Here is a 25,570-nt window from a genome sequence, read left to right on the forward strand (position 1 = left end):
CACACTCCTTCCGCTGTCTGCGCTTGGTTTCTGCATGCTCTCAGCAATGAGACTCGAGGTGTTCAGCGCCCTCCCGGATGCTCTTCCTCCACTTCGGGCGGTCTTGGACCAGGGATTCCCAGGTGCAGGTGAAGATGTTGCATTTTATCAAGGAGGCTTTGAGGGTGTCCTTGAAACGTTTCCTCTGTCCACCTGGGGCTCGCTTACCATGTAGGCGTTCTGAGTAGAGCACATGCTTTGGGAGTCTCGTGTCAAGCATGCGGACGATGTGGCCCACCCAACAGAGCTGGTCAAGTGTGGTCAGTGCTTCTAAGCGGGGGATGTTGGCCTGATCGAGAACACTGACATTGGTGCGTCTATCCTCCCAGTGGATTTGCAGGATCTTGCAGAGGTAGCGCTGGTGGTATATTTCCAGTGCTTTGAGATGTCTGCTGTATATGGTCCATGTCTCTGAGCCATACAGGAGGGCGGGTATCACTACTGTCCTGTAGACCACAAGCTTGATGTCAGATTTCAGATCTTGGTCTTCAAATGTTCTCTTTCTCAGGCGACCGAAGACTGTGCTGGCGCACTGGAGGCGGTGTTGGATCTCGTCATCAATGTCTGCCCTTGCTGATAGTAGGCTCCAGAGGTAGTAGGCTCCAGTCGGCCACTGGAAATGTCATCGCTAGAATCCTCCTCAAATGTCTTCTCTCTGTGGCTGAAGAGCTCCTCCCAGAGTCACAATGAGGATTCTGTCCACTAAAGGGTACAACAGACATGATCTTCACCACGTGACAACTACAAGAGAAATGCAGGGAACAGCACCATCCCTTGTACTTGGCCTTCTTTGACCTCACAAATGCCTTTGACAGTGTCAACCGTGAGGGACTATGGAGCGTCTTCCTCCATATCGGCTGCCCCCAAAAGTTTGTCACCATCCTCTGCCTGCTCCACAATGACATGCAAGCCGTGATCCTAACCAATGGATCTACCACAGATCCAATCCATGTCCGGGCCGGGGTCAAGCAGAGCTGTGTCATCGCACCAAAGCTCTTCACGATCTTACTCGCTGCAATGCTCCATCTCACTTTCAACAAACTCCCCGCTGGAGTGGAACTAAACTATAGAACCAATGAGAACTTGTTCAACCTTCGTCGCCTCCAGGCTAGATCCAAGGTCGTCCCATCCTCTGTCATCAAACTACAGTATGCTGACGACGCTTGCATCTGCGCACATTCAGAGGCTGAACTCCAAGCCATCGTCAACATCTTCACCAAGGCATACGAAAGCATGGGCCTTACATTAAACATCCGTAAGACAAAGATCCTTCACCAACCTGACCATGACACACTGACCTCCGGTCATCAAAATCGACGGCACGGACAATGTGGACCATTTTCCATACCTCTGCTGAAACCACAAGGGTAGCACTTTGTGAAGCACGCATAAGAGAATGATGAGACACATGGGTAACCACTTGGATGTTTTCAAACTGTTTGTTTAAAGTTTCCATTACTGTGATGTCACGGATAAAAATATTTATTTTCACCACTTTCCAGTCATGGGTGAATTTGTGTGCAACTTTGGAAGTGGCGTAGTGAGTTGGAGTGTATGGTGAGACATAACATTACATCCAGCAATGATGGTCAGTATGAAAGGAATGGCCTGATCATTGGAGGGACGCTTCTTGGTGTTGCTGTGGGGTGGTGGCAACCTGGAACAGCATATGGCAGCCATATGGGTGTAATGCCTGAAGTTAAGTAAATCTGGCCATGATGAGGCCATCCCTGGCCTCTCGGACAGCAATGTGCTCAGGTGCTGGCGGGATCTGGACCACAGTTCCTCCTGCTCCTCCTCTTCCTCCTCATCTTCCAGCTGATGCTCCTGCTCCTCCTCTGAAGATGCTGTGCGCTCAAAACCTTGCTCCTCATGCAACACTAATTCTCGTTGCTGTGCGATGCTGTGCAGGGCTGCAGCACTCTGCAACTGTCTGCAACGACCTGGCATGATAGCCTGAGCCTCCTTTGGCATTGCTGCTCCATCATGTTGAGGAAGTTCATCCTTTGCCTGTGTACCCTGTGCTGGGGGTTTCGCCTCCAGTGCTTTCAGCCCTGATGTCCTCTGTCCTGTGCAGCATCAGGTGGTTTTGGAGAAGGTTGGTGGTGGTGTTGTTGTTGGTGCTACTGGTGTTGGGCTCATTGTGGTCCGATTCTGAGGTGAGGCAGTATAAACGACACCCATGCTGATGTAATAGATGGCAGGTCAAGGAGAGATGACAGAAGCAATCTGTCAATTGTGTGCTCGGTGGTACCAATGAGGTGACAGTGGATCCCGACTTTGTTGAAAAGATATTGCAACCTCTAGAAAGCTAACTCTTTGCTGACATTGTACTCAGCAACAGTATCTGCTTTAGGAAAGTGACCAGTAGTCACATGGGAGTATTTATTGTACTTTTTACACTGTGCACTAATGAGGTGGATCAATGGCCACTCAACTTCCGCCTCATGTTCACAGACGTGGTTCCTGAGCTGCGTGATTCCCGTGCTCATCCAGGGAAATTTGAAAGGTAGAGTTAAAAAAAGGTTTAAGAGTGTGACATGTATCTCATAATGATCGAAATGACCTCGGCCGCCTCTGGTGTTCGGGTCGCCGCCATGCAGGCAAACGCATCTGAGGGAAAGGCGTGCCGGGGAGGGATGATGGCAGTTCCCAACACGTTGCAAGGATTTTCAATTTCCCTCCAAACCCTCTCGCATGCACTCCAGAAAATTCCGGCCTAAGAATCAATGGTCAAATATATGCTTTGTTCAATTGTCACGAAACACTAATTAATCATTTATTGTGAGAGAAACTCCTGCTTCTCCTGTCCCCACAACAGATCTCATATTTTTTACCTTTTTGAATCTCTACTGGGGCTGATCCTCTTCCAACCTGGTATAACCTGATATGATCGTCACCGTGACTTCCCCACACAGACCTGACTGCTACTGTTGATGTAATTGGTTACTGATATACATATGCAAAAAAGGGCCCTGCTAACTTTGGGCAGAAGTGCTTGCTGCCTGCTCAGGAGAGCAGGTTAAAATCGGGAGTGACAGATTCCTGATGGCTTTTCAGTGTGTAAATATAATAAACTATCTTAAGTACCCTCTTGGTAGGGTTAAAATCACCCCCCCCCAGCCCAGATTTTGCAGGGTCGATGACGGCATATGCACAGCGTACGCCATGGTAAGCCCTCAGAAAGGCCCCGCAAGCTCTGGGTTCCCACATGCGCTGTGCATGCGCGAAAACCCAAAACTTGCCATCTGCCATGTCATCATACAGATCCTCTACATGTACCCCAAAACACTTTCGCTGGTGCAGAGTTCGGCTATTTGCCTGACTACTGTCCAGCAAATGCCCACAAAACCTTTATGTGTAGGGCCAGCGTAAGGATTAAAATAAATGTTGAATTAAAAATTTTAAATGATTACAATACATGAAAACATTTGAATTCGTTTATGTAAATTTCAGCCAGGATTAAAATATTTAAAATTATTTTTCAAAAAATTACATTTTTATTTTAAATGCTTAACTAAAGGGACTTTCAATTAATTTTGAACATGGGAATATTTATTTTTTATTAGAGTTGTGTTCATTATTTATTTATTTGGGGATTTGTCATAAGCTTATGGGGATTGCACCCTGGAATATGAGGAATCCCCCTGTCTAATAGCTGGCCCCGTGATCCCAGGGACACTTCTGAACCACCTGCGCCCCTGGGATTCGTGGGCCTTGATGCAGACTCTGAAGCCCTGGAGCCAGAAGATAGGTTTGTAATTTTTTTCAGGTCGGAGGCGTACTCCAGAGGTACGCCTCTGACCGCAAATTTCAGCCCATTATTTAACAATGTGGCTTTATCATCATTACCACTTCTGAAAATCTATTACAAAGCATGTGTTTTGATCAAAATTCGTTGGCTCCTTTGATAACTCAATGGAAAAAAATCACTGCCTGTGGTATTGAATCATACAGAAAAGTCTGTTAATTTCAATCAGGGCCGATCGAGGAACTACTATTGCCCCAGTGCCACCCAGGCCTGTGGAAACTACAATAATATAGAAACATTGTACAGAAACCTCTTGTTCTTCAGATTTGAACAACTTTATCAGTGACCTCCAAGATCAATTTCACATGGTTGGCTGCAAAAGGCTAGTGTAATTACTGTTGATGCCAGGATTGAGCCTGTGGTACAGATATTCAGAGACACTGTTACCTTCATAGCTACAGGTTATGCAGCGTGATTCCCAGTCAGCTTTTAATAGTTGACAGGTATTAGTAAAAAAAAGTCTCAGCTGAGAAGAAGACAACACAAATGCTGCTGGTGTGTCAATTTTTTTTTTGTTCTTTTGTGTGTACTTCTGCTTGGAAAAAAAGCATTCTCCACTCTAAATGCTCTCCTTTGTTCTGCTTTTACTGCAGAGATAATGAAAAAACAACTGCAGTCAAATCAGAACAAAATATATATCAGGTGTCTGGTTTAAAACCTATTCAATTATTGCTTATTAGGCAAATTATTGCAAAGATAATTTAATACAGGAATGTCGGATCTGCCTCGTAACAGTTGATGTTTTAGTCTGTGCATGCTGGTTTAGGTTTGGTTAATGTGAACTTGCAGTTATTATCAGTGAGTATGTTTTCCATTGCTAACACCCATGGAAGTTGACTTTAAGAGGAACTAAAAATTGGGAAGAAAAAGTACAAACAGCGTCAGCAGGATGTTTATTACCAGTCTGAGTTTTCAAAACTGTAGCATAAAAAGACTTGGTAGCACTAACATTGTCATATTTGAATCCTGACTAGTTAACAATGGCAATTAAGGCTTGGTTAATGATTCTTAATGTCGAGTGGTGCTATTTTCTGTTCATTGTAATAAATCTGGCACCGGCGCTTGTTGCTCCTGAACTGAGTTGGATTTATTGTACCTCCAGGATTGGTAAACTTACTGCATACTACAGAAGAAAAATTAGGAGAAAACTGCTCACAGAACATTCACAACCATCCACACTGACTACTTCCAGGGCAGTGTGTACAGACCAGTTGCTAATGGAGACCAGTACATTGAAAAGTTGAGGCTGCCCATCAAGATATTTACTGATTAGTGATTTCTCCGAAACAACTAGTTCCATGCAGTCATCAGTGTACACTGCCTTTCCTATGGCAGTTAAGGTAATTGCAGCTGTAGGTTTCTATGCCAGGCAGCTTCCAGGCCCCGACAGGGTATGTGGTATATGGAGCCATTAAACAGGTGAGTGATGCACTGTCTGGTGATGTCCATTGGTGCAATGGCCTGGAAATCCTGGCCTCCCCGGGTCCGTATGGAGTGTGTACGGACCCGGGAAGGCATCGCAAATGCCGGTTTTCAGCGCACAATGCGCATGTGGCTTTTCCGGTCTGTCAAGCAGGAGCTTGACAGATCCAACGCATATCGGGAGAGAGGACATTTGCAAGGGCAAGATTGCGGGATTTACCCATATCTTGCCCAGCAAATGTCCTCAAAACTCTTGCGCCTGATAAAAGCAGGCGCTTAGCCTACTTTTACAGGCGTAAGAGTTTTAAAACATATAAAAATATAATTAAATTAATTTAAAAAAACACATTTTATTGTTAAAAACCCTGCCCACCAAGGTAAGTTTATTTTTAACCCTAATTACCAAACTTTTATAAAAACCGGAAAAATATATATTTTTTCTAAGGCATTTATTAACTTTAATTTCAATTAATTTTAATTATGTGAGGTGTGTTATTTATTTTTTATTATGGTGTTTAGTGTGTTTGTTTTTTTTTCTCATTTATAGCAATGAGAACTCGTAGATACGGTGTTCTCATTGCAATTAATGAGAAAGCTCTGGAATACTGTACCTGATTGGCTGAGCCATCACATGTGACTGCACCTTCTGCGTGGGAACCTGGAGGACGGGAGCGCACTTCACAACGCGGGAAGAGAAGGCCTCTCCAATGGAATCCCACGCTCCTCCGGGACCACCAGGTAAATTCGTAGACATTTTTCAGGTCGGAGGCATCTGCCCGCAGAAAGCCTCCGACCGCAATTTCTGGGCCATCAACTTTGGTATGGTGTAGCATCAGCAGTTCTTAAAGGCAGAAAGATACCAATCAATTTAAGAATTTCCCTAGGGTTCAGTGAATAATCAATTGTTGCTATTTGGATACCATCCACCAGTGCCTTGCAATATATAAATCAAAAGGATTTTCACACTCTTAATTTGCAAGTGGCATGTGGTTCCCAATTTAGGATAATGCTTTGCTGAGAGTACCCATGATTCATATATCCTGCATCAATCCAACATTATCCAACTCTTCAAACTATGAGTGATGATGATTTCTGTGCACAAATTGCACACCAGAATTCAGTTGTAGTACAATGAGGCACCAATGAGGCTTGGCCCACAGTGCTGATCAAGCAGGTCTTTGGAATGATGAAACGACTCACAAAGTGCCTGAACCAGTCTGGCAGCCGCCACATATACACACCTGAAATAACGGCTGAAATAGTGATGGTGTGCTGCATACTTGACAGAGACAGAGACATTGGCCCCAATACTTTTGGAGAGGTGGGGAGGGTGCAGGTGAGGCCGAAACTGAAGAACCCGAACTGAACGTCAGGGCAACATTGCATCGTGTAGGTCTGCCTCCCGCCTGGCAACGGGCCAAATAGACAGCCTGGCCGGGCGGGAGGAATGTTTAGTGGGGGGAGAGGCCCGTGGTCAGGAAGGCGGGGGGGAGGAAGCTTGCAATCAGGGAGGCTGGGGGGGAGGGAAATGGCAGGGGTGGTAGGAGATTGGATATCGGGGCTGAGGTAGGCCGAAGGCTTCCATGAAGGGCCTAGGGGAGCGCTTCTGCCCCTTCTGGCCCACAAGAAGGTCTGAGGGAGCCACTTATCTTGGGGAGCTGGCAGCTCTCGCCTCCATTTCACTGCTGAGTTTCCAGGTCTCTGGGAAACCCGTGCAGTACCAATTAATTTCACATCGGGCTCTGTAAGAGTTGGATTTAAATATATTAATAAGTGTCCCACCTCTCCACAGCGGGACACTAGGATGCTGCACTAACTGTAACCATTAAAAGTCAGCAAATAGGTACGCGGCATGATGGGGTCGGGTTTCTCGGATTTCACATTTTAATCCCCCCCCTCCACCAGTCTCTCACTCCCATAGGCACCAGGTCAAGAAGATGTGCAACAATATCTGGCTACTAAAGAAGAAAAATCTTTAGTAACACAAGAACAGCAGGAAGATTTGATTTAAGGCTAGTTCTCCCTGAGGTGCTACCCAGAGACATTCGCAAACAAATTTACAATTTCATTACACATAGCACACAGAAGACATTCTCCACCTGCATCACAATCTGCACCATTCACGTAAAATTCATTGTTACAATATTATATTGACTTCTACAAAGGATTAATTTAAAATTGCAAAAAATGATGATGGACTCCTCCAAAGGATCTTTGATCTTCATAACTTCATATAACTTTATAACTTCATAATATAACGTGAAATGGAGAGTCTCAGGATAAAGATTACAAATTAGACCTACTCTGTTTGCGACGCTACATCTAGGTTATATGTTTCCACTGGTGCAAAAACATCTGTCAGTATTTTATCTGCTTTTGCTTCCCAGATCTTTAATATCCCTATTTTTCAGATTAAGATTCACTACAGCTGATGCACAGAGGAAATCTTTCCCTTTATGGGATACTCATATCAAGGTTAGTTATGACTGATGAATGTGTCATGTATGCACATTTTGTTTGTAGCCACCAGATGGCGTCATTGTTGGAGGCCACTAAGCAGCACGCACATGGTACTGCTCAGGTATAAAAGGCCAGCCATTTTGAGAGTCAGGCACTTTAGGCCTAAATAAAGCAAAGCCAAGGTTACACGTTGCTCAGTTAAACAGTACTCAGTTTGAACCTTTCTTGCACATATAATATTTGGCGACGAGAATACAAGAACCTTTGTTTGCAAAATGAGTACGGTTGGATTTTTAGAGCGATTTGTGGAGGGAGAAGATTGGGCAGACTTTGTGAGCCATTTGAACCAGTACATTTTGGGCACAAAATGAAGGGGTTCAACGATGCAGATCGGTGCCGGGCTGTGTTCCTCACTGTGTGTGGTTCAAAGATCTAAGGTCTGATAAAGAATCTACTCATGGCTAGTGATCCAACAGAGAAAACGTACGAGGAGTTGTGTACATTGGTACGGGAGCACCTCAAGCCAGACGATGGCATCGTCATCTCGAAATACAGGTTTTGTACACACGTTCGATCGGAGGGCCAGAGCACGACGGAATTCGTTGTTGACCTGAGACATCTAGCAGGACCGTACAAGTTCGGGACGGTGTTGGCAGACATGCTGCGGAACTTCTTTGTTATCGGTATCAACCACGAGGTGATCCTGCGCAAACTTCTGGCAGTGGAGGAGTCGGATTTAAAAAGGGCCATTCAGATCGCTCAATCATGATGACGGACAGGAGTCTAAAGTAAATAGCGGTGAAAAACTGAACCTCGGCAAGTACTGTGAATGCGATTGGTTCGGCAGAGCGGCACATGGCAGGGCCTATCCGGCTGCGTTCGCGAAACCTGTGGCTGCCCAAAGTCCACCAGTGGGAATGTATCCGACTTCTCCGTGTTGCCGTTGTGGGGGAAATCATCGGCACCAGCAGTGCTGATTTAAGCAATATAGTTGCAAAGGCTGTCTGAGAGTGGGGCATCTCCAGCGCAAGTGTCCACAGATGAGCAAGCGAGCTGCGACACACCATGTGGAAGATGACAGTCAGACTAGCACGGATCCGGATACGCAATCCGAGATGCCAGAGGAGGAAGTGTATGGACTGTACTCCTTCATAACCAAGAGTAAACCAATTTTGATTAATGTGAAGTTTAACGGGACACCGGTATCGATGGAACAGGACACGGGGGCGAGTCAATCGATCATGAACGAGAGGGCATTTTATAAGCTGTGGGATACTAAGACTGTGAGGCCCAGGCTGAGCGCTGTTAACACCAAGCTGCGCACGTACACCAAAAAACTGTTAAAGGTGATTGGCAGTGCACAAATTATTGTGTCATATAACGGTGCGGTTCACAAGTTACCACTGTGGATTGTTCCAGGCAATGGCCCAACGCTGCTCGGCAGGAGCTGGTTGGAGAAAATCAGATGCGACTGAAACGACATAAAGGCATTGTAATCGGAGGAAGATAGATGCGCGCAAGTATTGAGCAAGTTCCCCTCGCTGTTCGAACCGGGTATCGGCAACTTCACAGGAGCCAGTGTGCAGATCCACGTGGACTCAGATGCAAGATGTAGCCCACGTTAGATGAAGTTAGATGAAGTCCTTACTACTAGGGGGATCAAGGGGTATGGCGAGAAAACAGGAATGGGGTACTGAAGTTGCATGTTCAGCCATGAACTCATTGGTAACTCGTGAACCACACCGTTATATGACACATTAATTTGTGCACTGCCAATCACCTTTATCAGTTTTTTGGTGTACGTACGCAGTTTGGCATTAACAGGGCTCAGCATGGGCCTCATAGTCTTAGTATGCCACAGCTTATAAAATGCCCTCTCGTTCATGATCGATTGACTCGCCCCCGTGTCCTGTTCCATCGATACCGGTATCCCGTTAAACTTCACATGAATCAAAATTGGTTTACTCTTGGTTATGAAGGAGTACAGTCCATACACTCGAAGGGCCAAATGGACTATTCCTGCACCTATTTTTTATGATTCTATGTTTCTAAGACCTGTCCATCATAAAGTTCGGGCAGTGCCGTATATGATGAGGGAGAAGGTCGAAATTAAACTGGACAAACTCCAGCGTAAAGGCATCATATCACCGGTCGAATTTAATGAATGGGCCATCACCATTGTTCCTGTGCTGAAAAGTGATGGCACAGTCAGAATCTGTGGAGAATACAAGGCTACGATCAACAGGGTTTCAAAACAAAATTAGTACCCATTACCGAAGGCTGATGACTTGTTTGCGACGCTCGCCGCAGGGAAGTCGTTCACAAAATTGGACTTGACATTGGCCTATATGACACAGGAGTTGGTCAAGACATCGAAGAGACTTACGTGCATTAACATGAACAAAGGACTGTTTATTTACCATAGGTGCCCTTTCAGAATTCGCTCGGCTGCAGCAATATTCCAGAGGAATATGGAAAGTCTACTGAAGTCCGTTCCCAGAACTGCCGTGTTCCAAGGTGACATCCTGATCACTGGTCGTGACTTCAAGGAACATCTGAACAACCTGGAAGAGGTTCTACTGTGTTTGGATAGAATGGGACTCAGACTGAAATGCTCAAAGTGCGTCTTCATGGCACCGGAGGTCGAATTCCTCGGGAGGAAAATCACCACTGATGGCATCAGACCTACTGACATGAAAACCAAGACCATCAAGAATGCACCCAAGCTGCAGAATGTGATGGAGCTTCGTTCATTCCTGGGTCTGCTCAACTACTTTGGTAACTTCCTATCTAAATTGAGCACCCAACTTGAACCACTGCACATGCTATTGAGAAAAGGCGACAACTGGGTGTGGGGCGCATCGCAAGACAGAGCTTTCAAGAAAGCCCCAATCTGCTTTGCTCAAACAAACTGCTGGTACATTATGACCCATGTAAATGTTTAGTTTTAGCCTGTGACACATCGTCATATAAAATTGGTTGCGTACTCCAACAAGCCAATGAGTCGGGGAAACTTCAACCTGACGCGTATGCATCCAAAAGTTTGTCAAAAGTGGAAAGAACTTACAGCATGGTAGAAAAAGAAGGTTTAGCGTGTGTGTACAGTGTTAAAAAGGTGCACCAATACCTGTTCGGTCTGGGGTTCAAATTAAAGACTGATCACAAGCCGCTCATTTCATTGTTTTCCGAGAGCAAAGGTATCAATACCAGTGCTTCATCCCGCATCCAAAGGTGGTTGCTGACATTATCTGCCTTTGATTATTTCATTCACCATAGACCTGGCACAGAGAATTGTGCCGATGCTTTGAGCAGGTTGCCGTTGCCCACACCGGAGGTGGAAACGCCACAACCAGCAGATCTAATGTTAATCATGGATGCTTTTGAGAGTGAAGGAATCCCTGTCACGGCTCAACAAGTTAAGACCTGCACCAGCCAGGACCCGATTTTATCGGTGGTAAAGTGTTGCATCCTCAAAGGGGATTGATCTGCCATACCTAAGCTAATGTGCGAGGAGGCCAAACCGTACATGAGTCGCAAGGACGAACGGTCTATTCAAGCAGATTGCATATTATGGGGCAATTACGTTGTAATGCTCAAAAAAGGGAGAGAAAAGTTCATGTGTGAGTTACACAGCACACATCCGGATAGAGTGATGATGAAGGTCATTGCCAGGTCCCATGTATTGTGGCCAGGAATTGATTCTGAGCTGGAAGCATGCGTGCATCAGTGCAACACTTGCATGAGTCTGTGGTCATGGCCATCCAAACCTTGGTCCAGGATCCATGTAGATTTTGCAGGTCCCTTCCTGAGCAAGATGTTTTTAATGGTGGTGGACGCTTACTCGAAGTGGATAGAATGAATAATCATGTCATTCAGCACGTCCACGATAACCATAGAGAATCTCAATGTCATGTTTGCGACACATGGTCTGCCTGACATCGTGGTGAGCGACAATGGGTCATGCTTCACCAGTCAGAAGTTGTGTATGGAGAAAGAGTCAGACTGAACACTGTGAGCTCAAAGTAAAGTGTGACCTTAGTCTTTTATTGCAGGTCTCCAGAGTGCCTCTCTAACCTGTAAAGCCTCCTTAAATACCTGTGCTCCCAAGGGATTATGGAATCCCTTGGGACGCCAGGGGATGAGCCCTCTGGTGGCTGTACAGAGTAATTACAAGTCCACATATATAACAACACTGCCCCTGCCGCCCCCCCCCCCCCCCCCCCCCGCCACCCAAAGTCAATAGTGTAACTATTTACAATGTGAGTCGATCGGGGGCACTTCTTGCTCTGGTTGATCATCTCGGTGTGAAAGCCGGTATTGTTGAATCATTTGTAGAGCCCTCACTGGGCTGGTGTGCAGCTGGCCTTGCTGAGCTGCCTGGTATGTTGGGCCCTGCTGGGCTGCTGTGGATGATGAGTTCTGCTTCATGGACAACCGTGGTGCCGATTGCTATTGATGTCTATGCTGGGGGATCAAAAAAGGTAGGGTCCAAGGTGGGTTGCTCAGGATAGTCTGTGAATCTGAATTAGATTTGGTCCAACTGTTTCCGGTGAATGAGTCCTTTTGAAAGTTTGACCCGAAACACCCTGTTCCCCTCCTTGGCTACGACAGTGTTGGGAAGCCACTTGGGACCTTGTCCATAATTTAATACAAATACAGGATAATTGAGTTCAATCTCGCGTGACACATTTGCTCTATCATGATATGTACTTTGTTGAAGCCGCCTGCTCTCTACCTGTTCATGTAGATCAGGGTGAATTAAGGAGAGCCTTGTCTTAAGTGCCCTTTTCATGAGCAGTTCAGCAGGTGGGGTCACAGTGAGCGAGTGGGGTCTCGTGCGGTAGCTAAGCAGGACTCAGGATAGGCGAGTCTGCAGTGAGCCTTCAGTTACCCTCTTCAAGCCTTGCTTGATGGTTTGCACTGCTCTCTCTGCCTGACCATTGGACGCTGGTTTAAACGGGGCAGATGTGACATGTTTGATCCCGTTACGGGTCATGAATTCTTTGAACTCAGCACTGGTAAAACATGGCCCGTTGTCGCTCACCAGGACATCGGGTAAGCCCTGAGTGGCAAACATGGCCCGCGGGCTTTCAGTACTGGCAGCAGACGTGCTAGCCAACATTATCTCACATTCAATCCACTTGGACTACGCATCTACAACCACAAGGAACATTTTACCCAAGAACGGGCCTGCAAGGTCGACGTGTACCCTAGACCACGGTTTGGAGGGCCAAGACCATAAACTTAGCGGCGCCTCCCTGGGTACATTGCTTAACTGCGAGCTTGTATTACATCTGTGAACGCAGGACTCTAGGTCCGCATCGATACCGGGCCAGCACACGTGGGATCTGGCTATCGCTTTCATCATTACGATGCCTGGGTGGGTACTGTGGAGGTCATTGATGAAGGTGTCTCTGCCCTTCTTGGGGACCACTACTCGATTGCCCCACAGAAGGCAGTCTGCCTGTATAGACAGTTCATCTTTGCGCCACTGGAACAGCTTTATCTCTTCCTGCATTTCCACTGGGACACTGGACCAGCTCTCGTGAAGCAAATAGCTTTTGACTAGAGATAATAAGGGGTCCTGGCTTGTCCAGGATTTGATCTGCTGGGCAGTGATGGGTGATTGCTCACTCTCAAATGCTTCCATAACCATGGCTAGATCTGCGGGCTGCACCATCTCCACCCCCGTGGTGGGCAATGGCAGCCTACTGAGAGCATCGGCGCAGATTTCTGTGCCTGGCCTGTGGCGGATGGCATAGTTGTATGCGGACAACGTGAGCGCCCATCTCTGGATGCGGGCCGATGCGTTGGTATTTATCCCTTTACTCTCGGAAAACAGGGATATAAGTGGCTTATGGTCAGTTTCCAATTCGAATTTTAGCCCAAACAGGTATTGATGCATTTTCTTTACCCCATAGACACATGCTAATATTTTTTTTGCAATCATGCTGTCGGCTCTCTCAGCCTTAGACAGACTCCTGGATGCATAAGCAACCGGTTGCAGTTTCCCAAAATCATTAGCTTGTTGCAATACACACCCGACGCCATATGACGTCACATCACATGCTCATACTAAACGCTTACATGGATCATACAACACAAGCAATTTGTTTGAGCATAACAATTTTCTCACTTTTACAAAGGCATTTTCTTGGCTTTTGCCCCAAACCCATTCGCCGCCTTTTCGTAGTAAGACATGTAGTGGTTCTAGCAGGGTGCTGAGACCCAGTAAGAAGTTACCAAAGTAGTTCAAGATTCCCAGAAACAACCGCAGCTCCGTCACGTCCTGTGGCCTCGGTGCATTCTCGATTGCCTCTGTCTTCGCGTTGGTGGGCCTGATGCCGCCTGCCGCAATCTTCCTTCTCAACAACTCCACTTCAGGTGCCAGGAAAACGCACTTCGAGCGTTTTAACCTGAGCCCCATGTGGTTGAGTTGACTAAGAACCTCCTCCAGGTTCTGCAGGTACTCGACTGTGTTCCGGCCTGTGACCAAGATGTCATCCTGGAAGACCAAGATATGTGGGACTGACTTCAGTAAACTTTCCATGTTTCTCTGGAATATTGCCACCGTTGATCTAATTCCAAACGGGTATCTGTTATAAACAAAAAGATCTTTGTGCGTGTTGATGCAAGTGAGGGCCTTCGATGATTCCTCCAGTTCCTGCGTCATGTAGGCTGAAGTCAGATCCAGCTTCGTGAACGTCTTTCCTCCCGCCAGCATTGCAAAGAGGTCGTCGGCCTTTGGTAATGGGTATTGGTCCCGCAGGGAGAAACGATTGATAGTTACTTTGTAATCGCCACAGATTCTGATGGTGCCGTCTCCCTTGAGGACTGGGACAATAGGACTGGCCCATTCGCTGAACTCGATCGGTGAAATGATGCCCTCTCTTTGCAGCCGGTCTTGCTCGATCTCTACCCTTTCTCTCATCATGTACGGTACTGCTCTCGCCTTGTGATGGATGGGTCGTGCCCCCAGAATTAGGTGGATCTGCACTTTTGCTCCTTGGAATTTCCCGAAGCCTGGTTCGAACAGCGAAGGAAATTTGTTTAAGACCTGGGCACACGAAGTGTCGTCAGCGGGTGATAGTGCTCGGACGTCGTCCCAGTTCCAGCGTATCTTTCCCAGCCAGCTCCTGCCGAGCAGCGTGGAACCATCGGCCGGTACCACCCAGAGTCATAGCTTCTGCACCGCTCCATCGTAGGAGACCTTGACGGTAGCACTGCCGATTACATGAATCAGTTCTTTAGTGTAAGTTCTTAATCTTGTGCGAACTCAAGTTAAGACTGGCCTTGAGACCTTGTTGCACCACAACCTTTCGAAAGTCTTTTTGCCCATAATGAACTGGCTCGCTCCAGTGTCCAGCTCCATTGACATCGGGAGTCCATTTAGTTCAATATTCAGCATTATCAGGGGACAATTCGTGGTGAATGTGTGCACCCCATGTACCTCTGCCTCCTCTATCTATGGCTCTGGTTCGTCGTGATCCTCCGTGGATCTGTCCTCCTCTGCAACATGGTGGTTTTCAGGTTTAACAGGCTTTGCAGCTCGCCTACACACTCGTTGGTGGTGTCCCATTGTTCCACAGCCCTTGCAAATGTAGCCTTTGAATCGGCATGAATGGAAATGATGATCACCCCCGCAGCGTCAACAAGGTGTTAATGGCCTTGCATTCATCACCCTTGATAGTGGACTCTGAATCATCTGCGAATGTGTAGCTGCAGGTATATGTGACCTGCCCTGAACTTTACGATTCGAAAACAACATCACTTTGTTCACAGTACTTGTAGAGCACCTGTGTGCTGAGCGATTTGCTTTGTATTGTCACTGGTGGCAATGAACGCCTGGGCTATCGCTATGGCCTTACTCAAGATTGGGGTCTCTACAGTCAAAAGTTTGCGAAGTATGGTTTCGTGGCCAATGTCAAGTACGAAAAAGTCTCTGAGCATGTGCTCCAAATGTCCTTCAAATTCGCAATGTCCTGCAAGGCGTCTTAGCTCAGTGACATAACTCGGCACTTCCTGGCCTTCAGACCTTTTCTAGGTGTAGAACCGGTACCTCGCCATCAGAACACTTTCCTTTGGGTTCAAATGCTCTCAGACCAGTGTGCACAAATCATCATACGATTTCTCCGTGGGTTTCGCTGGAGTGAGCAGATTCTTCATGAGGCCATACGTTGGTGCCCCACAGAGCGTGAGAAGGTTCGCCCTTCGTTTGGCAGCGCTCTCTTCCCCATCTAGCTCATTGGCCATGAAGTATTGGTCGAGTCGCTCCACAAACGTTTCCCAATCATCTCCCTCTGAAAATTTCTCCAGGATGCCCACTGTTCTCTGCATCTTTGGGTTCGCTATCTGTATCTCGTTGCCAGTTGTTGTGTATGGAGAAAGAGTCAGACTGAACACTGTGAGCTCAAAGTAAAGTATGACCTTAGTCTTTTATTGCAGGTCTCCAGAGTGCCTCTCCAATCTGTGAAGCCTCCTTAAATACCTGTGCTCCCAAGGGATTATGGGATCCCTTGGGACTCCAGGGGATGAGCCCTCTGGTGGCTGTACAGAGTAATTACAAGTCCACATATATAACAGAGTTTGTGAAACTTAATGGCATAAAACAGGTAAGGTCAGCACCATTCAAGCCTGCGTCCAACGGGCAAGCAGAACCTGCAGTACAAATTATCAAGCAAAGCATGAGGAGAGTAACCCAAGGGTCACTGCAGACCCTCTTGTCCTGCATACCGCTGAGTTACAGGACCAAGACTCCACACACTCACAGGGATCTCGCCTGCTGAACTCATGATGAAAAAAGGTCTTAAGTCCAAGCTATCTCTGGTATACCCGGATTTAAATAATCATGTTGAATACAGAAGACAAAGTCAACAAGGTTACCACGATCGCGCAACTGTGTCATGCGAGATTTCTGTTAATGATCCTGTATATGTGTTGAACAATGGTCAAGGTCCCAAATGGATCGCTGGTACGGTCATGGCCAAGGAGGGCAACAGAGTATTCATTGTTAAGCTCAAGAATGGGCAACATGCAGGAAACACATGGATCAGACAAAGTTGAGGCACACAGACGAGCCAGAACAGTCGGACGAAGAAACCGTCAACGACCAACCAACCTACCAGCAGCCTTCAGAGGACTCAAAGTTCATCAGTGAACCCGGATTTTCCATCACGGACTTGTTCAATAAAAATGGACTTGCAATTCCTGACATGGCCACCCTCAACAAGTCAGCCATCCAGCCACCAGCTGCAACAGACTCCGCACATTCACCCAAAGCTGGAATCGAACTGAGACGGTCAACCCGGGAGCACAAAGCACCGGACTGTCTCAACCTGTGAAAGACTGTGATAAGATCTCAGAGGTGGGTATTGTCATGTATGTACATTCTGTTTGTAGCCACCAGATGGCGTCATTGTTGGAGGCCACTGAGCAGCACACACATGGTGCAGCTCAGGTATAAAAGGCCAGCCATTTTGAGAGTCAGGCACTTTGGGCCGAAATAAAGCAGAGCCAAGGTTGTACCTTGCTTAGTTAAACAATACTCAGTTTAAACCATTATTGCATACATTACAGAATACAAGCAAATTATTTCAAGAATGAAGCAGAAACAATAATTACCTACATTATGTTCCTTAACAAAGTAACACAAAATCAGTATTGAATAAAAGAAAAAACACGTAACGCACCAAATTTTTTTTATAAATGCTGTAACTATTAATTGACTGCATTGTTAATGTTGACAGGTTATGCTTGACCTCTTATCAACTAAACTGGCTTGTGTGAGCTACAAAATAAATTTATTAAACCTACCATGTTCCATCATTCAGTATTTGTGGGTGACAGAAGTTTTCCATTAGAGCTATAGGGTTTCCATGTCACTTTTATTAAACTGTCATTTTACAAACTGGCTTCATTTCTGTGCCTTTTCTGCTTTGTTAGTTTTAATGCTTTTCTCCATCTCTTTGATGACAATACTGGCAGCTTGTTTTTATGGATGACATGCCTGCATGACAAGTGACTACTGTAACCACATTGCACTGAATAACTGTATGTTCACATATATAAAATGATCTGGCTTACCATTAAAATGTTATATTAAACAACCAACCTAAAGAAAATGTATGCAAAAAAAATTCTATTCATTTAAATGTACATTATCTCAGTGAGTCTGTTGTGTAAAGACATATACTTTCGGGGCTGAAACAGCCACATTTAAGATACTTCCACTGATTAGAAGTGCAGACTTCAGTTCAATGTGTATAATAATCCTTAACAGCACTATGGGAGTAACTTCACCACAAGGACTGCAGCGGTTCAAGAAGGCGGCTCACCACCACCTTCTCAAGGGCAATTAGAGATGGACAATAAATGCTGGCCTTATCACCCTCACTGGATTAGGTGGGCATTCTGTACATGAACACGGATTTGTTTAGGGAAGGTCATGTCTGACTAACTTGATTTAATTTTTCGAGGAGGTAACCAGGATGGTCGATGAGGGCAGTGCGTATGGTGTAGTGCATATGGATTTTAGCAAGGCTTTTGATAAGGTCCTACATGGCAGACTGGTCACGAAATAAAAGTCCATGGGATTCAGGGCAAAGTGGAAAGTTAGATCCAAAATTGGCTCAGAGGCAGGAAGCAAAGAGTAATGGTTGATGGGTGTTTTGTGACTGGAAGGCTGTATCCTGTGGGGTTCCGCAGGGCTCACTGCTGGGTCCCTTGCTTTTTGTGGCATATATGAAGGACTTGGACTTAAATGTTGGGGGTATGATTAAAAAGTTTGCAGATGAAACTAAAATAGGCTGTGTGGTTGATAATGAAGAAAAAAGCTGCGGACTGCAGGAAGATATCAATGTATTGGTCAGGTGGGTGGAACAGTGGCAAATGGAAATCAATCCGGATAAGTGTGAGGTAATGCATTTGGGGAGGTCTAACAAGGCAAGGAAATACACATTAAATGGTATGACACTGAAAAGTGTAGTCAAAAAAGGGACCTTTGAGTGCAGGTCCACAGATCCCTAAAGGTAGCAGGCCAGGTAGATAAGGTGGTTAAGAAGGCAGATGGAATACTTGCATTTATTAGTCAAGACATGGAATACAAGAGCAAGGAGGTTAAGCTTAAACTGTATAAAACACTGGTTAGGCTGCAGCTGGAGTACTATGTACAGTTCTGGTCACCGCATTACAGGAAAGATGTGATTGCACTGGAAAAGGTGCAGAGCAGATTTACAAGAATGTTGCCTGGACTGGTTATGAGGAAAGATTGGAGATGCTGGGACTGCTTCTTTGGAACAGAGGAGGCTGAGGGGAGACCTGATTGAGGTGTGTAAATTATGAGTGACCTGAATAGAGTGGATAGGAAGGACCTGTTTCTCTTGGCAGAGGGGTCAACAACCGGGGGGCATAGATTTAAAGTAATTGGGTGGAGGTTTAGAGGAGATATGAGGGGAAATGTCTTCACCCAGAGGGTAGCGGGAGTCTGGAACTCGCTGCTTGAAAGGGTGGTAGAGGCAGAAACTCTCACCACATTTATAAAATACTTGGATGTGCATTTAAAGTGCCGTAACCTATGGGGCTGCAGACCAAGAGCTGGAAAGTGGGATTAGGCTGGATATATCTTGGTCGGCCGGCACGGAGACAATGGGCCGAAATGGCCTCCTTCCGTGCTGTAAATTTCTATGATTCTATGATTCTATGAGAAGGAATAGACCTACCTTGATCCCCAATTTGACAATATATAAAGCATGTTAACCCAAATGATTGTGTCATCTGACACTTTGTGTGTCAGAGTTTAACTTGTAATTTAACTAATTAACCTTAATTTATTTAAAGGAACTAATCTGCCAAGCTGGTATTATTATCAGTACAATGCTTTAATGGTAATTATGTTGTTAACAATTTGTAAGTACAAACTATTCAACCTGCGATTAAAAAAAAACTTACCCCATTGAAAAAAGTAAAATTAATAACATTGCTCATCTTTCGATCAGATCAGTAGTTTGGAGCTGATCCAAGATTGGAAACTGCAGTTATGCATTCCACCTTTGACCTCAGCCCAAGTTACAGGTAGTTTACTGTATATATACATCTATGATTATCTTACTTCTGCACTTGTCTCTGTATCTGACTTAAGAATGCTTGGAAATAGGCAGGATCAATAACCATATAATTGTGCATTATACAGGTAATTATTTCCCGCTAATAAAAGCACAAAAACCTACCTGCAGGAACAAAATGTACAGATAGAAGACCACAGGAAGAGTTCAAAAGTATTGATTTTTTTTAAAAAGACCTATTGAGGCAGAAATTGTGCAGCAGTCTCATTTAAACTACAATGCTTAATCAATCAAGTAAAACATTTGACTCAGGAGACCCCAAATCTCAAGCTTTAGAAGGAATTCAATTTTACTTCCTATTTTGGTTAATGAGAGATGAGAACTGCTTATGGTATGGGAGACTACAACCTTTTGAATCCATCTAAGCAGATTCAAAGGACAGATGGCAGTGTTTCGAGAGCACGTCACCACACTGGCATTTCCTGTTGCCTGGAGACAAGAGACAAAGATCAATAGTGCACTCTGCTGTCACTTCTGGCTCATGTAATCATGCTCTTGTTATACACTGAACCATTGTAATGCTGGTAAGAAATCCATGTCTGTGGAAGTTGAGTTATTTTGCACTACTGTGACTCCAGTGTGAAGGGTTTACACTGCAGATTCGCAGGGCCTTCCAAGTGTCATGGATATTGCTCACAACATGCTCATGTTTTTAAATCTCTCCATATCTTATAGAGATGTTTGTCTCACACAGCAAGGCTCTCTCTAAACCTGGAGCTGAAATCATATTGGGCTCACTTTGAACTGAATTTTTAATGTAAACTTGGCTATGGAGTCTCTAACTATGGTTATATTTGAAGAAACTTACTTTCCCGCCTACTCAAGGAATGAAAAATCGAGGCCACTAACACACCTGACTACACTAGCTGGAGAAAATAACATACTTATTCTTCTTCAACATAATGTGTGTCGGATCATTAACTTTCTGGCTAATGAGAGAATATAACCTACTGTATTTGACACTAATGGGGAACAACTTCCTTAGGAATGATGTCCACTATTTGAATGTGAGTCTGAATTGATGCAAATTCCACACTTCAATGGCAAGAGTGATGAAAGGAGAGAGATGGCTGATTTAGCACAAGTAATACAAAAGCAAAATATTGTGGACGCTGGAAAACTGAAATAAAAACAGAAAATGCTGGAAAAACTCAGCCAGTCAGGCAGCATCTGTGGAGCGAGAAACAGAGTTAACGGCCGTGATTTTGCAGTCACTCAGCAGGCGGGATTGGTGGCGGGTCAAAAATGAAATTGACAATGATTGACTGATTGACACATCATCAGCCATTTTCCTTAAAGGGACCATGCGCAAATTTACTTTGACAGTTATGCTGTCAGTGTTCTACAGCATTGAGGTGCTGCAAACGCTGACAAGCACTGCACAGAGGTTCACGGCTGCACCCAGACTCCCCCATGATTCCCACCATATGTTTTTGGAGGGAGTCACAGAACACAGGGAGAATCCCACCTTTCCTTCTCGCAAAACGGCCACAATCCACCCCTGTAACTTACCTTGCACCAGCGGGCAGCCTCCGGGCCCCACAATTTTGACCTGCCCACAGCCACAAAGCTGCTCTTTCCACCCAGTTTGGGCAGGCAGCTGGCCAGTGGGATGTGAATGAGGTCTGAGAGTTAAAATAGCCCATGTATCAAACTGATGACATCAGGCAGGTTTGACACTTTCCCCCTTTGCCTGAAACCCACCCTCAATTAAAATCCCTCCCCCATAAAGGTTAAGTCGATGTTCTCATTGATTTGCATATGTCTCAAACTGCTTATACTACTAGATCTTGATGTCCTGATTCAAGAATTATCCACCAATGAGGCAACAACACTCAGACCAGCCCTTCATTGCGCCCTGAAATCCGGCTTTTGTGAGGCTTCGCCGGGTGCGTGCGCACTTCGTTCGGGCCCGGTGAGGCCGTAAGTTTCTGCCCAGTGTGTTTTTGTTCTGTATTTCTTCCACAGTGGAATAGTAAGAAGCAAAGAACTTTAGGGCTGAATCTTAACCCTGGTGAGTTGGGGTTGGGTGAGATGTTAAAACTTTAAAAATCTCAAACCTGACCAATGTTCCCTCTAATTTTGGGGGGGGGTCTGTGGCCCCTTTAATGAGAAAGTTGGAACCGACACAAACTGTCTCCAACCACTGTTCCCACTAATTGTTTTGGGTGCATGGCCTTTTTAATGGGCTGCATGACCCATTAAAATTTTCACGCATGCACGGTTTTTGCATTGTAAAGCCGCTGAGCAGCCTGCAACCAGCTTAATGGGAATACTGTCGCCAACATGTCTACTTCCGGGTTTAATGGAGGTGGGACAAGGGGCGGGCAGTAAACCCATTCCCAGGAGGTGCATTGGCCAATTAAATATTTTCATGAGGCTGGCAACCTCTGATTTAACCTACTTAGCAGGTTTGACCCTGGGCAGGCCGGGTTTCCCAGACTTCAGGAAACCCAACAGGAGACAAGGACAGCTTAGGGGAGAAGTTAAGAAATGCATCCCCTAACCCTCAAGCTCTCTCCACCATCAGACCCCCCATACACCCTCCCAGGTCAGGAATCGGACTCCCCCTCGCCCCCCCACCATGCTCCCACTAGCAGCTGCAGTCTCCTCCAGAGTACAGCCAATAGGGCTGACTTCTGGGCGGGCAACCTGCCAAAGCAAAACCATGTACACTGTGGAGTCAAAACCCCACAACATGTGGGGGAACACGAACTTCTGGGTTTCCTGACAAAAACTTCAAACCCCACACCTACGCAGCCTGCCCCTGTCAAGATTCAGTCTAGAGTTCACATGCCGATGAAGAGATATTATCGCACTAAACACATCTTACACAAGAGTGAAAGTTTTAATCTGAGTTCATTTGTGAGAATTTGTGTTTTTGTTGGCAAAGGGACAGTGAAGATTCACGGTGTCCTGAACTAGTTTTGATCTCCAGTGCGGTTGGAGAAGAATTTCCAGATATTTTGTCCCCAAATTGCCCTTGGATGTTTGGTCTGGTCTTTTGCCTCTCCGAGGAATCTATCTGGCACTAAGTGGGTAGTCTCTTGCCTTTAGTCTCTTATGTATCTTGAAGTGATACATAAGGCATCAAAACTGTACGGAACAGGCTGGATGGACCAGCTGGTCTTTACCTGTTTCGTAAGTTCGTTAGTTTACTACCTAAGTGAATGAGAGTTCCTTTGTGATTTCATCGTGACATTTCTGTTGTAACTTCCTTAATACATCTTGCAATATGGGATTTTATAACACTGTATATTGTGATCAGTAAGTACTGAAATGGGGGCATTTTGCCTTTGACAATCTTTATGATAAAATGTCTCAATGTGTCAGAAACATTGAATATGGCCTTTGTGACCATGAGGTCAGTTGTCAATTATCTTCTTCCTCATCAGTTTAATGTTCAGGGATTTTTTTCTTTTTCTTTTGGGAGATGGGCTACACTGATACAGCAGTTTTGAATGCTCATCCCTAGTGAATCTCAGGGCATTAAGAGTCAAACATACTTCATGATCATCTCTGGGTCAACTGACTCCACACATTTCAAAACCTAATACAAGGGCCCCAATGTAAGCAAACAATCTGTGTATACATAGGAATCAGTCTGCAGTGCAAAAGACTTGCTCAGAGCCCTGCATGAGCTTGCAGTATAGCCATTATGTTGGAAAATAATCAATCAAGGAAGGATCTGTATTTATGAGAGGAGGAAACTTGACACGTTCAGCTGAGCATCATTGTCGATGTTAGTCCGGAGATTAGATCAGTCTCTCATTAAATCTGCTTCTAACTGTTTCAGTCAGTTGGCATATGCAAGGTGACAGTGGCAGAAAAAGTGGCAGACTTCGGAAGGAGTGGGAACTGACCCTCAGTACCATCTGTTCAGAGAGTAAATAAACTGTGGCAACAAAGATAAATACTAAAAGAGAAAAGAGTGATAAAGGGAGAAATAATGTGAAAGAAAAAATTACATACACCGAAAAAGAGGAAGGATGAAATAATGGGGGTTAATAATAATGCTAGGGAAGATGATAAAAGAAAATGTAATGGGATATAATTAGTAAGAGAACTGAATACTTTGAAATCAAAGACAAAATCAAAATTTCAACAGGCTGAAGAAAGAGAGAGTGGGAAAAATAGAAGTGAAGGAGAGAGATAGATCTGCAAAAAAAATCTATCAGCAGCGGGTGCAGGACATTCTGAAAAGGGAGGGTGAACAGCCAGCTGTCGTGGTGCATATAGGTACCAATGATATAGGTAAAAAATGGGATGAGGTCCTGCGAGATGAATTTAGGGAGTTAGGAGTTAAATTAAAAGTAGGACCTCAAAAGTAGTAATCTCAGGATTGCTACCAGTGCCACGTGCTAGTCAGAGTAGGAATTGCAGGATAGCTCAGATGAATACGTGGCTTGAGGAGTGGTGCAGAAGGGAAGGATTCAAATTCCTGGGACATTGGAACCGGTTCTGGTGGAGGTGGGACCAGTACAAACCGGACGGGCTGCACCTGGGCAGGACCGGAACCAATGTCCTAGGGGGGAGTGTTTGCTAGTGCTGTTGGGGAGGAGTTAAACTAATGTGGCAGGAGGATGGGAACCAATGCAGGGAGACAGAGGGAAATAAAATGGAGTCAGAAGCAAAAGATAGAAAGGAGAATAGTAAAAGTGGAGGGCAGAGAAACCTAAGGCAAAAAACAAAAAGGGCTACATTACAGCAAAATTCTAAAGGAGCAAAGTGTGTTAAAAAGACAAGCTTGAAGGCTCTGTGCCTCAATGCGAGGAGTATTCGGAATGAGGTGGGTGAATTAACTGCGCAGATAGCAGTTAACGGGTATGATGTAATTGGCATCACGGAGACATGGCTCCAGGGTGACCAAGGCTGGGAACTCAACATCCAAGGATATTCAGCATTTAGGAAGGATAGACAGAAAGGGAAAGGAGGCGGGGTGGCGTTGCTGGTTAAAGAGGAAATTAATGCAATTGTAAGGAAGGACATTAGCCTGGATGATGTGGAATCGGTATGGGTGGAGCTGCAGAATTCCAAAGGGCAGTAAACGCTAGTGGGAGTTGTGTACAACCACCAAACAGTAGTAGTGAGGTTGGGGACAGCATCAAACAAGAAATTAGGGATGTGTGCAATAAAGGTATAGCAGTTATCATGGGCAACTTTAATCTACATATTGATTGGGCTAACCGAACTGGTAGCAATACGGTGGAGGAGGATTTCCTGGAGTGTATTGGGATGGTTTTTGAGACGAATATGTCGAGGAACCAACTAGAGAGCTGGCCATCCTAGACTGGGTGATGTGTAATGAGAAGGGACTAATTAGCAAGCTAGTTGTGCGAGGCCCTTTGGGGAACAGTGACCATAATATGGTAGAATTCTTTATTAAGATGGAGAGTGGCACAGTTAATTCGGAAACAAGGGTCCTGAACTTAAGGAAAGGTAACTTCGATGGTATGAGACATGAATTGGCTAGAATCGACTGGCAAAGGATACTTAAAGGGTTGACGGTGGATAAGCAATGGCAAACATTTAAAGATCACATGGATGAACTTCAGTAATTGTACATTCCTGTCTGGAGTAAAAATAAAATGGGGAAGGTGGCTCAACCATGGCTAGCAAGGAAAATTAAGGATAGTGTTAAAGCCAAGGAAGAGGCATATAATTTGGCTAGAAAAGCAACAAATCTGAGAACTGGGAGAAATTTACAATTTAACAGAGG

This window comes from Pristiophorus japonicus, chromosome 1 (assembly GCF_044704955.1).
Source record: "Pristiophorus japonicus isolate sPriJap1 chromosome 1, sPriJap1.hap1, whole genome shotgun sequence".
Lineage (NCBI taxonomy): Eukaryota > Metazoa > Chordata > Chondrichthyes > Pristiophoridae > Pristiophorus > Pristiophorus japonicus.